Source organism: Takifugu rubripes, chromosome 13 (assembly GCF_901000725.2).
Source record: "Takifugu rubripes chromosome 13, fTakRub1.2, whole genome shotgun sequence".
NCBI classification, from domain to species: domain Eukaryota; kingdom Metazoa; phylum Chordata; class Actinopteri; order Tetraodontiformes; family Tetraodontidae; genus Takifugu; species Takifugu rubripes.
Genome location: NC_042297.1, coordinates 298637 through 315243, shown reverse-complemented (window position 1 = coordinate 315243; position 16607 = coordinate 298637). Strand labels below are relative to the sequence as shown.

Genomic DNA, 16607 nt, shown 5'->3' with positions numbered 1-16607 from the left:
TCTGAGAGCGGAGCGGTCTATTGGGCTGATAGGGTATCACTAGCTCCTCCAGGTAGGATGGAGCTAGGCCTCTGAGGACCTTGTAGGTCAGAAGAAGGGTTTTAAAAGTTATTCTAAATTTAACGGGCAGCCAATGAAGCGACGCCAGTACAGGACTTATGTGATCTCTTTTGTCAATACCTGTCAGAACTCTGGCTGCAGCATTTTGGATCAACTGGAGGCTTCTTAAAGAGTTGTTTGGACACCCTGATAATAAAGAATTACAGTAGTCCAGCCTGGAAGTAACAAATGCATGGACTAACTTTTCAGCATCAGGCTGCATCAGTAGCTTCCTGATCTTTGAGATGTTCCTCAAATGAAAAAAGGCACTTCTAGAGACTAATTTAATGTGTGAGTTGAAGGAGAGATTTTGATCAAAAGTTACTCCTAGATTCCTCACAGAGAGACTAGATGTTAATGAGATCCCATCTAGAGTGATCATGTGATCTAATCTATCCCTGAGAGGTTCAGGACCAAACACCATGACCTCAGTTTTTCCTGGGTTAAGGAGGAGGACATTTGAAGACATCCAGGACTTTATGTCTTTAAGACAGGTCTGGGGCTTCACTAACTTCTCTGTCTCCTCTGGTTTCATGGATAAATAGAGCTGAGTGTCATCAGCATAACAATGAACATTTATCCCATGCTGCCGAATAATGTTCCCTAAGGGAAGCATGTCTAAGGTGAAGAGGATTGGTCCGAGTACAGAACCTTGAGGAACCCCATGGCTAACCCTACTGTATGAGGAGGGAACACCATGGACATGAGCAAACTGGGATCTATCAGATAAGTATGATCTAAACCAGTCTAGTGCTGTCCCTTTAATCCCAATCAGATGTTCCAGTCTATGTAACAGGATGCTGTGATCAACTGGATCAAAAGCAGCACTGAGGTCCAGCAGAACCAGCATAGAGACCAGTCCATGATCTGAAGCTATGAGAAGATCATTAGTGACTTTAAGAAGTGCTGTTTCTGTGCTGTGGTGAGCTCTAAAGCCTGACTGAAACATCTCAAACAGGCTGTTCCTCTGCAGGTGCTCCAGTAACTGAGTCACCACCACCTTCTCTAGAACTTTAGAGATAAAAGGAAGGTTGGATATCGGCCTGTAATTTGCTAAGACATCAGGATATTGGATCGTGTTCCAGTGGTTGGCCGATGAGGTTTTCTATGCCATGGTCCTGAAAATGGTTTATTGAGCGTGATGCTTGTCCTATATTTTTCCTAATTGTATATTTATATTGGTTGAGTTTGGTGTTTGATCCTTTTCTGGTTTCTCCAACATAAGGTTTTCCAAATTTGGCACATTTGATAATCTAAATGCAGTTGTTTTGTGTTGGTGGGATATGATTTGGTAGTTTGGACATGTTTGGTAATCGGGTTCCTTATTGCCGTGTATTTCCATGCATCTGGGATCTTCCTTCTGGTTCTCTTTGGTAGTTTTGCTTGGACCAGGGTTGGGGTTGTTCAGGTTTGGGTTTCTTCAGTAAGCCAGAATAGTCATGAAAGATCCGTCCAGTATTGTATACTTTAGGATCCTTTTGAAATTGTTTTGTAGTGTGCTGGCTGCGCGTTTCCAAAAGGTGGAGTAGGTAATTACTAATGGGATTTGTTTTGTTTGCACTTTCTCCAATGTTGGTGTTATGTTTATGGATTTATTAATCTTCTGGAGGAATCCTCTTGAGTGACCTCGTTTCCTGAGAGCTGTGACGAGGACTTTCCTCGCATTGTCACAGTCCTGTGTGCGTATATAATATAATATAATATAATATATATATTGTTCTCTGTCCATAACGACCACTGCGCTGCCCTTGTCCGCCGGCTTTATGATGATGTTGATATTTTGTCTCAGCTCCTGCAGGGCTGTAGCCTCCACACGGCTGAGGTTAGGCGTCACCCTGCAGGGCCGGAACTTGTTGTCAAAATATTGTTTGTCCGCTGTGATCAGCGCCTGGACTTCTGGGGGCAGTGTGTCCGAGGACAGAGTCCAGGTGGACCTGGGAGTGAACGGTGGGGGCTCTGAATCACTTTTATCTTTGCTGTTTTGGAAATGGGATGCCAATTTAATTCTCCTGTGATATTGTTGCAGGTCCCATCTATTCTGCGCCAGGAGATCTTTGTTAGTGCCCTGTGTTGGGATGAATGTGAGCCCCCTGTTCAATAATTTAAGTTGTGGTCTTGTTAATTTGAATTTCTTGGCCAAAATAATGATGTTTTTGGACCCCTCCTGAAAAGGCAGGCTTATGGGGTCAGGCAGTTTACCTGATCAAACCAATGCTTGAGCATGTGTCTGGCTGTGGCCTTAGTCCAATGAACGTGGTCATTGAGCATGGAAAAGAGACAAGAAGGCAAGAGAGGGATGGCGAGAGAGTTTTGCATGACTTGTGAATTGAGAAAATTATGATTATGTTGTTCTTTTGCAGGAAGAAGTCTGGAAAAATTAACCAGTGGCACCCATACTACTGCATTTGGAAAGCGCTCATCTGCCGCACTGACTGCCGCTTTCATTTGGCCAGACAAGGTGACTCTCTTTTTGAAAGCGGTTGTTGAGGCCAAAGGCCAAGATGACCTGCTCTTCATCCGTGGAGACCGTGGCCTTTATGATGATTTCCTCTGCATGTCTAAAGTTTGCCCCTGGGTAACTTTCCACTTGCAGTTGGTCATTTATCCATCCTGGAGAAGTTGGACAACCTGTGCAACTTCTGTAGGGTTAAGGAATCGCCTCATACTGCCAGTAGAGATAATTACGCAAGCCAAAATCAGCACGAGTGGAAAACCAGCCAAAAAAGATCAAGAGGGAGAAACTTGAAATGACCTCCACATGTAAAACCAGTCCTGTTTTAAGGGTTTTCTAATTGTTTGAATTTTCCTCTTTTTAGTCATACTTTACTCGTGACCCCCCAGGATAACCAAGCCTTCCATTGTGTACCCTACAGTATATACAATTCCGAATTTCAAGTGTCACCCCAAAATTATAGGTGTTATAGAAAGTACGACGTATGCACAAAAACACTTGCTATCTGGGGTACATTATCACTAAAGTTGTAATTCCAAAATTATAATTCCAACCTTACACAAATAAAGACACCCCACAGACGGAGATCCAAAACGTCTATAAACATGTTAGGAACGTTATCACAACAAGAAAACAAAGAAACAAAAAAATAATCTGAACCCCTGTGTTTTATTTTCCCAGCCTTCGTGATATTCAGATTATAGGGTTGGGGGGGGGGGTTTATGCCGTGGTCCCGAAAATGCCCGACTAAATGTGACGTTTGTCCCTGGTTCCTCCTAATTCTATATTTATGTTGGTTGAGTCTGGTGTTTAGCCCGTTACCCGTTTCTCCTACATAGTTTTCCACATTCGGTGCATCTGATAACGTAAATACAATTATTTTGTTGGCAGGATATGTTTTGGCAACTTGAATCCGTGTTTTGTGATTGGATCACTTATTGATGTGTATCTTCGTGTACTTGGGGTCCTTATCCTGGTTCTTTCTGGCAATTTCACCCGTACTAAAAGTTGCTTGAGGGTCGGGTTTCCTTGTAGGCTGTGATCACCCTAAACGATCTGTCCAATATTGTACCTTTCAGAATCCTCTTGAAATTGTTCTGCAGTATGTGGGCTGCCTGTTTTCCAAAAGTGGAGTAAGTGACTACTAATGGGACTTCCTGTTTTGTTTGTGGTTTCTCCCGTGTTGATGGTAGATGTATGGATTTATTGATTTTCCTGAGTAACCCCTACTTGAGGGCCGTAAAAAGTACTTTCCATGCATCGTCACAATCCTGCTTACGTGTACAGATGCGGGAGAACCGTAATAATTGTGATTTAACAATCCCCCTAAACACATGTTTCGGATGGAAACTTTTTTTGTGGAGTCCGTCGGTTTGAAAAACATCCTCGTGTCCAATGTTCCAGTCTGCCAGAAGTTCGGGCCTTTGAAGATTGTTACGTCCAGGAAGTCTATTTCGTTTATGGTTGCCTCTACTTTGATTGACGCACGGTGTTCATTCATTGTCTTTACAAAGCCGTCAAAGTCCTTCCATAAGTGTGTCCAGATGCCCCAGATATCGTCCAAGTACCTAAGGTATATTAGGGGTAATTGCGTGCATTTTTTCATTACCTCCTCTTCCCATTCCGCCATGTATATATTTGCATAAGCCGGTGCAAACCGTTTCCCCATTGCTGTTCCCTTGATCTGTAAATAAAATTTGTTTTGAAAGACAAAATCATTCCTAGTAAGGTTGATTTCCAGAAGTCTCAAGAGGCATTCATCCGGTCGGTTTGGGTTCGGATGGCGTGCTAATATTCTCCGGACAGCCCCCATCCCCAGCGGGATTTCAATATTTGTGTATAGGCTGCAAATGTCCATGGTAAAAAGAAAGCAAGGTTCCCTCAGTTTCAGTGGTTTAATTTTAGATAAGAAATGTTGTGTGTTCTTTATGTAACTAGCATGTTGTGTTGATAAGGGGGTTAGAAAGTGTTCCAGATATTCCGCTATCCCATAGCTGTCACTACCGCAATCTGACACTATAGGTCAGCCCGGTGGGATGCGATCCGGAATCGTCCATTTTGTCCTCGGTTTGTGTATTTTTGGGAGGAGGTAGAAATATCTGGGGCAGGGTGGTTTCGGTCCAACCAGGTACTTCTTTTGATTTATTATTTTTGATTTATACAGTGCTTCCAGTTCCGTTGCGATCATCTCCGCTGTTTCCTCGTACATTGGTTTTGTTAGCTGAATATAATATTGCTTGTCCTGTAGTTGGCGTAGTGCCTCCATAACGTAGTCAGGTAGGTCCATTAATACTATAGCACTCCCCTTGTCCGCAGGTTTAATGATTATTTCCCGGTTTCTCCTCAGCTCCCTGAGTGCCTGCTCCTCCTCTGGCAGTAAATCCTCGCTCATTAAGTCCAGTAATGGTTGTGGGAGTTGGAAAACGTCTGGTTCCCATGTGGAGGTTTCTGTGAAGGTCTTGACTGCCCGTGGGGGTTGTGGTCCAAAATATGAGTTCAGTTTGAGGCGTCTATGGTATCTGTAGAGGTCTATCGCTATTCTGTCGTGTTGTCCTGGAGGCTGTCGTAGTTAGGACAAAGGAGAGTCCCCTGTTTAGTAGTGTTAATTGTTGCCGGTTTGGCTGAAAATGTGTAGAGAGATTTATGACCTCCTTATTTGTGGTTGTTTCCTCGATCGCCCGGTTTTCCTTTATTCTAAAAAAGCCCTCCAATACTGCGACACGTTGTTTGCCGTTTCCGGTGTCCAGTGCATTGCATCCGTTGTGTTAAATTTTGCTTTTTCCAATCTTGGGATAAATGAGTTGAAGGTTTTGATCAATTTGTTAATTTAGTTTTAAATTCCATTGCCTCTGCGTGGGTAGATTGCTGCTGAAATTGATAAACGGTACGTGAACTGTCGCATTCGGAAACGTGGCCTGTCCCGCCCTATAGAGAGCCCCTAATACCTCCCGTAGGTGTGATGGGTTTGTTACATTCAAGTCATTTAACCCAAATGATAAAATGACCTTAGTCACGTGAGGGGATGGAGGTTTCCTGTTCCTGAGTAGATATACCGCATGTGAAATTTTAGCTCCCGGGAGTCCCATATTTTCGGAAATCTAGAAAGGTTGGAGTCCCCTATAATCATTATTTGTCATTGCGGTTTCAGTGACCAGCCCCGGCCCGCCTCGTCTAGGTGCGAATGGTCCGTGCGCAATGGGAGGCAGGGTGGCGCTTTTACCCATCTGGTTTTAGTGGGTCTAGGGTTTGGGTCATCCGTGTTTTTTTTTCTTCTTCCTCCTCTTCCCTGTCTCGTTAGTTCCACCGGGTCCGTTGTATGTTCTTCCCCTAGGTCCAGCGGACTCCATCGTGGTGTTTCGGGTGTAGTGTTGCTGATCGTTATTTCCGGGGTTAATGGGATGTAGTATGCACCACCAGGATTTCTGCGGTGATTCTGCATCATCGCTCCCGTGTCTTCCCCTGTGGGGCTTGCGAAAGGACTTCTTGGGCCCGTTGTCATGGATTCCCCCTCAATTTCCCATGGTTGTCCTGTGTATGGCGTCTCCTTCGCCTCAGGTCTCGGTGCCCAGCCATGTCTCAGCTTGCCTCAGCTTGTTTATGTGTGTAAGTGTGTTGTATGCATGTGTGTGTCTCTGTCCTTTTCTTAATTCTGTTGTTCTCTTTGCTGTTTTTATCCTTTGTGAGGCACTTTGTGCTACCTAGCGTATGAAAAGTGCCATATAAATAAAGATTGATTTGATTTGATGGTAAGATTTCTGTTGTTATATTTCCCAATGTTGGCAAGTTTGTGGTGGGTAGCGTTCCTATCCGGGATACATTTCCTTGTATGGTTTGAGGTCCCGCCTGTAGTCCCATGGCTTTCTTCAGTAACCCTAACCATTGTCTGTTTGACTTGTCCAATTTCTGTTTCCCCTTTTATACTCTTCTTGCACCTCCCCTGTTTTTCCTTTTAAGTCATTCCTTTTAAGTCATTTCTAAGATTCGAATTTCCCTTCCCTTAACCTCCTCTAATTCCTTCCCTTCTTCTGTTTCTACACTCCATCTTTTCCTTGATTCTCTTTCTTTCCTCAACCTAATTTCTTCTTGTCCTCCCTTTTGTCTCCCGATATCCTGGCCTTCCCTTTAGCCTCGTTAGGCCATGTGGCACTGAACTTTCATTCTCCTCCTAGTCATTTGGGCTTCTCCATATTAGAGCTTATTTATTTGGGCTTAATTTGCCTTAGGTTTGAATTCACAGGTTCAGAGCAGCGGGCACTAGATTGGGTTAGGTATGGGGACATTGGGTCAGTTTAGAATAATTAGGTTGGGATTGTCAAAGGATCATGGGTCATTTAGAATTTAGTTATTAGATAGGAAGAGGTTGAGGTTAGGGGTTGGGGTTAGGATTAGGGTTCAGGGTTTGGGTTAAAACTTTCTGTGCACTGGTCTACTGATCGGACTGGTGGCAAGGTGTAAAGGTCAGAGTCCCTTCCCAATGGGGATCAAAGTTCGAGGCCAGGTGTTTATGGAGAAGAGCGTGAGTGTCTGTTGGTTTGAAATAAACTTTTGTCTGTAATGTTTTTAGGTGGTGTTGGAAAAAAACAGTGGTCTCCAAAAAGTTTTTCTTTCGTGTCTATTGTGTGTTTGAGTTTGATGGATGGATGGATGGTGGTTGTTGAGGGTGTTAATGAATTTCATGAATTGTGGGATGGTGTGTGTCCTGATGCCAAAAATATCGTCCAGGTACCGGAGGGGGCATTTGGTGAAGGCTTCTCGCTCCCACTCACTCATGTAGAGATTAGCATATGAGGGGGCAAATCTTTGGCCCATGGCTGTTCCATGTGTTTGTAGGTAGTATTGTTGATTGAATAAGAAGTCATTATTGTTAAGGCAGAGTTCTATTAGCTGTAGTAGTTCTTTGTCCGGTCTAGTGGGATCTGGGTGTTGATTAAGTATTGTGTGTAGTGCTTGTAATCCAAGTGTTGTGTCTATGTTAGTGTATAGGCTGTCTATGTCTAATGTGAAAAGGATGGAATGTGTCGGAACAGCCATGGGTTAAATGGTACTGATGAAATGGTAGGTGTCTTTGATGTAACTGGGGTGAAGGGTGGAAAGGGGGCCTAGAAAGTGATCGATGTGTTGGGAGAGATGATAGGTGGCGCTATTGCAATCCGAGACGATTGGTCGGCTGGGAGGAACCTCAAAAGGGGATGGTCCAGGTGTCCAGTGGTTTATGAATCTTTGGGAGCAGGTAGACGTATCACGGACATGGATTATCTGGTCCAAAGAGGTATTGTTTCTGTTTGGCAGTGATGTATCTTTTATTGTAGAGTGTCTGAATTATAGTTCTGAGTTTATGTTGTATTTGGGGTTGGATCATGTCTGGCAAAGGTGTGTAGTGGTTTCTGTTGGCCAGTTGTCGGTTCGCTTCCATGAGATATTGTTGTCGGTCCATGATGACTACTTTATTTCCTTTATCAGCTGGTTTTATGATGATGTTGGGGTTGTGAGAAAGTTGTGTCGGGGCTGTGCGTTCTAGGTTTGATATGTTATCCTTAATATCTGTAGCTAGTTTAGTGTGTTTAAGGGCTTGTGTGTTTGTATGGATGAGTTTCCTGATGAGGTGGTGTACTGTAGTTGATTCCGGCTCCCAGTGTGACGGGTAAGTGAATTTCATAGGGTTGCTCTTGGGGTGGAGGTGAAAGTATAATTGATTTCTGTAAGTTATGTAGGTCCCTTTGAAGTTCCTCCCGGTCGAACTTGGTGGGGTGAGGGATGAAAGAGAGGCCTCGTTCTAACAGTCTCCGTTGGTGGATGGATGGGGTGAAGAGGGTGGATACGTTTAAGATATTTTAAGGAGTCCCAGCCCAGGCCTCTTCTGTTTACTGGTTTTGTTTTGGGGGTTGTCATGAATTTAGTTTACGACACCAGTTTTCAAAAATCATTTTGGCTGTAGCTGGGGTCCAATGAATGTTATCATTTTCAGTTATAAAAGTGTCCTGAGGGATTGCAGGGAGCGTGGGGCAGTGTGTGGCCGTAGTATTATTGATGAGCTTCAGGTTGTCCTGTAGTTCCTGAGCGAGCTGTGTTGAATAATTTAGGATGGGGAAATAGATGTCAGCGTTCGGGAAGGTCGACTTGGCAGTCCGGAACAATGCTTTAAGTTGTTTTAGCGTTGTTTGTCTGGGGTCCTGGTCTTTGTTATTGATCCCTATTAAGAAAACCACAATTTTAGTATTTGGGTTTGGGAGGGTCTTTTTGCATATTTTAAAAAAGTGGTAAGCATTAGCTCCAAGATAGCTATCCAGTTGAATCTTAAGGTTGGTGTGTCCTGGGATACGCTTGATATTGGAGTCTCCCAGGATAAGTATTGGCCTCCTGCCCTTGAAGGTCCAGTCCTGGATCTTGCGGGTGGGTCTTGCAATGTGGTAAGTGGTCCTGTTGGGAGATGGTGGGGGACCCCGGCCTATTATCCTGAGGGGTGGATGTGGTCGGAGGGAGGGGATCCTCTGTGATATGTGCTGGAGTTGATCTCTCCGGTGAAGGCGAAGTACCCTGTAGGGAGGATGGGGGCATAGTAGCAGTTGGCTTGGCCATAGTGTTGCGCTTTGGCCTCTGCTTCTTGGGATTTGTCTCAAGCCGACCGCTAAGCACTGGTGATTCAGGCAGTAATGGAGGGGGCTGAGCCTCTAGTTCCGATGATGGAGATAATGACCAATCTCCTCTCATGTCGGTCATGGTGGCTACTGTATGTTTCAACTGCAGATCTACTGACTGAGAGGCTGGAGGCAGAGTAGGGGGACTCCTGTCCATATCTGTAGAAGATGCAGGTCTTGTGTGGATCTGCGCTGTGGCCGTGAGTTGGTTTCTGAAGGGTGAGCAAGGTGGAGGGGGAGGTAATGTGAGAGGTCCTTGTTGATTTCTCTTTGTGGACAGAGTCCCTGCCCGGAGATCTGGGGCTTGTGTGGGGGCTGTATCTTCTTCAGACAGTCGGGTTATAAGGACAGCCTCGGCGCGTTCCACCGTCTCTGGGAGAAGGCGTCTACCCAGATGACGCCGAGCCCAGTTGGCTGCTATCTGGAATGGTTGTTCCCAGTCAGGGTTCGTAAAAGTTGTTAGTTTAGTTATTTCTGTTTCAATGACCTCCGAATAGTGGTCCCTCAGAATGAGGAGAGTGGTCACGGCCCAGTTCTTGGCGTTGTCCCAGATGAGGTCCATGGTGTTGTCCGATGGTGTCGAAGGCTTGATGCTTGTAGCAAGGGTTTTTGTCATATTTTCTATGGTGACAGGAGGTTTATCTCCAGATACATTCAGGTGATGCGTGGACTTGATGATTTTATGGAGTATGCGTACCCAAAATCACGGTCGGTGGAGTGTGTCGTCACCTGTCGGTCCGCGTCCGATGTACGCCACCATCGTCACGTGATCGAAAGTTTTGTGGAGTTTTTTGATGTCTGTTTAAACGCTGATTAAATCTGGAACGTTGATTAGTTTTATCAGCTTGTCTGTTGATGTACTGTGATTTTCCCGCGCCTCATTGTCTGGAACGGGAAGCGGAGTAGGAGGCTGGCCTCGAACAACCGAGGCATAGGAGCGCTTATGGCCGTGTTGGACGTTTTGGTAGGTATCGTGTAGATGCGTCTAGGTGGTGGCGGTGAAACATACCTATTTCTTCTTCGCCGACCACCATAGTGCACTGTCGTCCAGCCATCTTGGTCATAATGGGCCATCTCCGTTTAAGTCGTCCTGATTTAGATGTTAAGATTCAGGAAAAAGCTGACTCTTCCAGTACTGGAATAAAAAACTCTTAATTTATTGCTCCAAAGTGAGCACAAAAGTCGCAACGTTTCAGTTAATATGAACCTTCTTCAGGCTAGGGTTGTTAAATCAATGGTTTGCTTTTCGTGGCTAATTAGCTAATGATGCGCTAAACAGCACGTGCATCCATCCAACGTGGAAGGCTAAAGTGGAGACGTAGGTAGAACGGAAGGAAGAGCAGGGCGACAGGATCTCGCGCCAGCCCTGCGAGGAGTTCAAGACCATCCATAAATTTCAAGTTGTTTTCCTTAAAAATCAATTCGTTTTTAACTTTTCTTTGATTTTTTTTACAAAGACAATTGACTAAATTCAAAATACCCACGTCTTCCATTAAGCCTTACTGTAACAGGTTGCGCAGTACAATATAATGTGATGAAATTCCTTATTAAAATAACCAAAGACCAAATCCGTATGTCACGGACGGGGTGATCAGGACCCGAACGCAGGCCAGGACACAGTGGTAAAATGGTCAAACAAGCTTTATTTACAGGGGGAGGGGGCACACAAAGAACACGAGGAACACGAAGGCAGCCGAACAGGGGCGTCCCTCCAGGGAAACACGGAGCAGGAGTGGCCCTCCAGGAGACACAGAACAGGAGCACACGACGAGGGAGACAAACAAACACCCTGGCACTGACAGGCAGGCGCAACCTGCTTAAATAGGCAGCACGATGTAAATTGCCTACAGGTGCGCCCGCCAGCAGTGCCAGCTGCCACCAATTGTGCCTCACACCACCCCTGCAGCACAACGACCTAGACAACCCAGAAACCCTGACACCATATAAACAGAAAATGTCCGCATCACATGCAGAAATGTACAATCAGGATTTTGTCAAACGTGATAATGAACAGGAACACATTAAAGTTTTCTTATTTTCTCTACAAGGCAAGTCTTACCAAATTTAGTTAAATATGAACATAGGTCTTCCTAACTGATAATTTATACCAAATATCCTAACCCCATTTTTATTACAGGAAAGTTAAAAGATATATCACTTAGCATAGAATAGTAACCAAAATTATCTGTGAAGATGTCCACATCAGGTCCATACTGCGGTCCTGTCCTCTTGGGGGAAAAAAAGGGGGGAAACCAGGAGACGGAGGGAGAGGCACGGGCTGGGTTAGGATGAGATAAAGTTAATCTTGGTGTCGTAGACACCAAGACTGGATGCACAGTCCATCATCCCCCCTTCCTGGAATCACATCACCATATCTCTTCAATAGGGCTTTGGACTCCCAGTAAAAGTCAAATTGAAGGTGGGCATCTTGAGCCCTGGGGTCCCGGGGTAAGGTCCAGGTAAGGGTTAGGATTAGGGCCCGGGATTGGGTTATGGTTAGGGCCCAGCGTTGGGGTTAGGGTTGGGGTTAGGGCCCAGGGTTAGGGTTCAGGTTCCGGTTAGGGTTTGGGGCCCAGGGTTAGGGTTAGGGTTCAGGTTCAGGATTGGGTTAGGGTTTGCATCAAAGCAAGGACAGAGGCAACATAAACAAACGTCCACGAGGTGAGTAATAAACATTTTTCATTTAGTCCATCTGGCAGAAGAGTATTCAGGAGATAAATCCATTTTCTTTCCGTTCTCCTCCGCTGGGGCGTGGTCCAGTGTGGATTGGCTTCCAAGATCGTGGCTTTCAGAGCTGGCCATCCATGCAGTAAGAAGTGTTGTATAATAGGAATGTAAATGTTATGTTGTTTGCAGATGTTGTACTTATATTGATAAAACCTGGTTCGAAATGTGTTGCCTGTCTCGCCCACATACTGCATCCCACAAATGTTACAGAAGATTAAATAAACACAATTTTTGGTAAGAGGGCCAGTTCCTAGTTGTGTTTTGAATACATTTTATTACATTTGTTCTGTACCCACAGGCAATGTTGAAAAAATTCTCCTACCCCTGTGGCTTTAGGGGTTGATAATGGTTTGAGTTTGGCCTTTACTAAATAGTCTTTCAGGTTCCTGTTCTTCCTATAAGCAGCAATCAATCGGTGACAGACTGTCAATGTCCATGGTAAACAAAAAAGAATTTGGAGGAATGGAAAGCGTTTTAATTTTCTCAACAAAATCATAGGTGTCTTTTAAATAACTGGGATGTTTAATTGAGAGAGGATTGAGGTAAAAATCTAAATATTCTGCTGTGTAATAGGTTTCACTGTTGCAATCTGATACAATCGGTCTTCCAAGGGGAGTCATATAACATATATTATAACATATAAACGCATCTCGGTCTGGGTTCTTCACTGCCGATTAAATAGGTTTTCTGTTTTGAATTGATGAATTTTTTATCATACAATGTTTGATCAATTTGTTTTACCATAGGGATGGTTTCTACATACAGTAGATTGGTTTATTTAATTATATATAATAATTTTTGTCAAACAATTGTCTGTGACCCTCCAGAACATATTGGTCCCTATCCATGATAACTACCCCACTGCCCTTGTCTGCTGGTTTTATTAAAATCAATGGATTATTTTGTAAGGATCTTAAAGCTTCTACTTCCACTTTGGTCAGATTGGGTTTCATACTTTTAATTTTAAATTTGGAGTCAAAATGTTCTAGATCCCGTTGTATAATTTTTGTTTTGTATAACAAGTACGTTAAATCAAAATCAAATCAAATCAATCTTTATTTATATAGCGTCTTATACAATCAAAATTGTTTCAAGGTGCTTTCCAGAATCCCAGAGCCTGACCCCAGACAAGCAACAGTGGCAGGAAAAACTCCCCTTTAACAGGAAGAAACCTTGAGCAGGACCAGGCTCATGGAGGGGGACCCTCCTGCTGGGGGGGGGGGTGGAGAGGAGGGGAGGGGAGAGGAGAGGAGGGGAGGGGACAGGAGGAGAGGAGAGGAGGGGACAGGAGAGGAGGGGAGGGGACAGGAGAGGACAGGAGAGGAGGGGAGGGGAGAGGAGAGGAGGGGACAGGAGAGGAGGGGAGGAGTGGAGGGGACAGGAGAGGAGAGGAGGGAGGAGAAGAGGAGAGGAGAGGAGAGGGGAGGAGGAGAGGAGAGGGGAGGGGACAGGAGGAGAGGAGGGGAGAGGAGAGGAGGGGACAGGAGAGGAGAGGAGGAGAGGAGGGGACAGGAGAGGAGAGGAGGGAGGAGAAGAGGAGAGGAGAGGAGAGGAGAGGGAGAGGAGAGGAGAGGGGAGGGGACAGGAGGAGAGGGGAGAGGAGAGGAGAGGGGAGGGGACAGGAGGAGAGGAGGAGAGGAGGGGACAGGAGAGGAGAGGAGGAGAGGAGGGGACAGGAGAGGAGAGGAGGGAGGAGAGAAGAGGAGAGGACGGGCACAGAGCACAAAAACACATACAAAACTACACTATTTATGCAAGCCGCCGGCCGACTGGGTCAGCATAGGTGTATGCTGACCTACTGACCTCTGACCCCGCTGACCCACTCAACCTGACTCTACCGGCAGCTTATTTTCATTAATATAATGTATTTCTGTATGTTCTACCTATTCTCTCCTCTCCTCTCCTCTCCTCTCTCTACCCAGCCCCCCATCAGCAGGAGGGTCCCCCTACATGAGCCTGGTCCTGCTCAAGGTTTCTTCCTGTTAAAGCAGTGGTCTCAAACTCAATTTTCCTGGGGGCGCTGGAGCCAGAGTCTGGGAGAGGCTGGGCCGCATCAGGTTTTCCACAAGAAAAGCTCTGATCAAAACATTCAAATGTTCTCAAATATCTTAATTTTTTAAACACAAAATAAGATGAAAAATAAATAAACAACTTAAGAATGAATAAGAGAATAATTCAAAGAAAAATTGTCTGTGCTCATCACCCACCTTTGTCTTCACTGCAGGCCTTGAAAAAGACCTGTTTGGGACGGTGTAATAGATCTAATATACGGTGTAGACTATGGGATGTAAGGATGAGAAACCAACCACAAAACAATTAAACTATCAAACCAAACAGGGTCAATTAAAAGGATGCAGATAGTGGATTCAAGAGTGGCCTCAGCACATGACCTCTGCTGATGTCACCTCCTGCTTCACAGAACTTGCTGTGACGCCTGAAGACGTCCGCGGCTGCCAGACAACAGCTGACGTTAAGCAAGAAGCTCCGCAGCTTCCAACGTTGTGACGTGATCTCCTGCAACAGGTCCAATTTATCATCAGGCAACGTCTGCACCAGCAGGGTTTCCCTTTGTTGCCCTACTATTGTGAGAGTAAAATCTAAACTGTGCTTTTCTGGTCAACTTCTTAATAGATTCATTTCATGTAAACTGCTTTATAATTAAGACTGAAGATATAAACAGCAACATGGTGGGTTCTATGCATTAGCTTCTGAAGGTCTCCTAGACAGACACACAGTGTGAGTAAGCAGGAAGAGTTACAGTTGACATCAGAATCAGAATCACATTTATTGCCATTGTTCATGTAATACACAGTATTACACATGACATGGCACCAACAACAGAGCAACATCCTTTCTGCCCCAACACAATGCAACACACTCTGGTCGCTATGGTAACGTTTAAACATACCTTCAAAATAAGACACAACACAAAAGCAAAGTGCATGAAAATGCTCGCTGTTCACAGCAGCACTGAATCAGTGGGAGCCCTGAGATGGTCCCATCTTGGGCTCATGGGGGGCAATGAAACCCGAAGTGTGCTACTTGGGTCCAGTCTGCTCCGTAACGTGGTTTTGGGTGGTGTCACTGCAGAAAACCCTGGTTCCCACAGATACGATGTGGGCAATGGCACCAGGGTTTTCAGTGCTGTTGTGGCGATCTCGGGGTTTCTGCCATGACTTTAATCCAGAACAACGGCAGAGTTGATGTCTCCCACAGACGTTTAAGGCCCCCGTCATCTCCAGCAGATGATCTTCTTCACACATCGACATGCTGGATTCACCCGGTTTGGTGACGAATGGGTCGCGGATCCATTCCTTGGCAGTTGGTGGATCTTTTGTGGTTGGGACGTAGCGCTCGAACCCTTCTGACAGCAGGGACAGGTGTTCATGCACCAGCACCAGGGTGCAGGTTCCTCTTCTGTCCCTTCATTGGGCCGGTTCCCCTTCGCAAAGAAACTTTCTAAAGAAGTTTTTGCTCATTTTGCTAGCTTGGGATTTCGTTTAGCGGGATGGATCACGTGACTTGTGGTGCGTCAAGTGAGACGGATGTAATACAGAGAGAATCCGGACACTTTTCAAAATAAAACATCATCTTCGAATTTTTTTTTTTTTTTTTTTTTTTTTAAATGGAAATTATTTTTTCTTTCTGTGCGGCCCGGTACCAAATGGGGGTTGGGGATCACTGCTGTAGAGGGACCCTAGACACAAATGGAACGGTGTTCCATATTTTTCCACAGATTAGAGAAAAGGAAAGTAGAAAGAAAACTATAGTCTCCGTGGAGAGATCACAAAGTGGTTTTTGATACCACCTGCGGGGACGTGGCGCTCTGTGAGCAGATGAGCTTTAGCAGGTGTATCGATGAATAGTGGCGGGGAATTAACACTTAATGGGGTATCAGTCCGTCTTGGCTGGAAATCAATGTCAGAAGAGAAACTATTGAGACACACCCATCAACGGAGACACACAACAATGTCAACCAACGCCATGAGTCAAAGGTTTTCCCCAGCAGAGCAGGGCTGCATGTCTCCAACCACTGTTCAGGGGTCTTTTTAAAGGTGTCGTCACAGGTCGCAACATGAGCGCCTTGTGTTCCACGCCTGGATGGCGCAACTTTGATGATAATATCGCGACCAAAGTTCCCCTGTTGAGTTATTATCATATTATTAACGTGCAGTTCAACTTTAATATTGAACAGATGTTATGGATGTATGAGAGAGAAATCCACCTGTCGAGTCTCCAGCTGATTTGTTTTGAGCGATTCATTATTGATTATTCTACGTTTAGTTGCGGCCAGCTACCTAAGAAGCCGCACGCAAAATATAATGAAACCAAGTATGTTGTGGGAGAAATGGGAGTGGTTGTTGGTTCTGACAACATTCAGCTGTTTGCGGAAACTATCATTTCGTTTTCTCTCGATCAGAAGAGGCTTCAGGCTCTGAGATTATTTATTCCTGCGATTTATTTTTAAAAATCTACATCACTTTTAATTGTACAATGGAATCTTCGACAAACTGGAGAGGTTTTCAGGAAAAGAATTATCCGGGAGAACACCTGACATTGGAGGAATTAAGAAACCGTCGTGCTGAGAACGGCTACATTTATTCAACCATGCCTGATTATCCTCGTCCACAGTTTCACCTGTTTTATGTGAAACACGACACAAACAGAGCCGGCCTGGAGGCGTTCATGCTGAC

At 45.0% G+C, this 16607-nt stretch overlaps 1 pseudogene; it reads left to right on the top strand.

Moving 5' to 3' along the window:
* Positions 1–10129: 10129 nt before the first annotated feature.
* Positions 10130–16607, top strand: part of LOC101077671 (G1/S-specific cyclin-E1-like) — a 22254-nt pseudogene continuing 15776 nt past the window's right edge.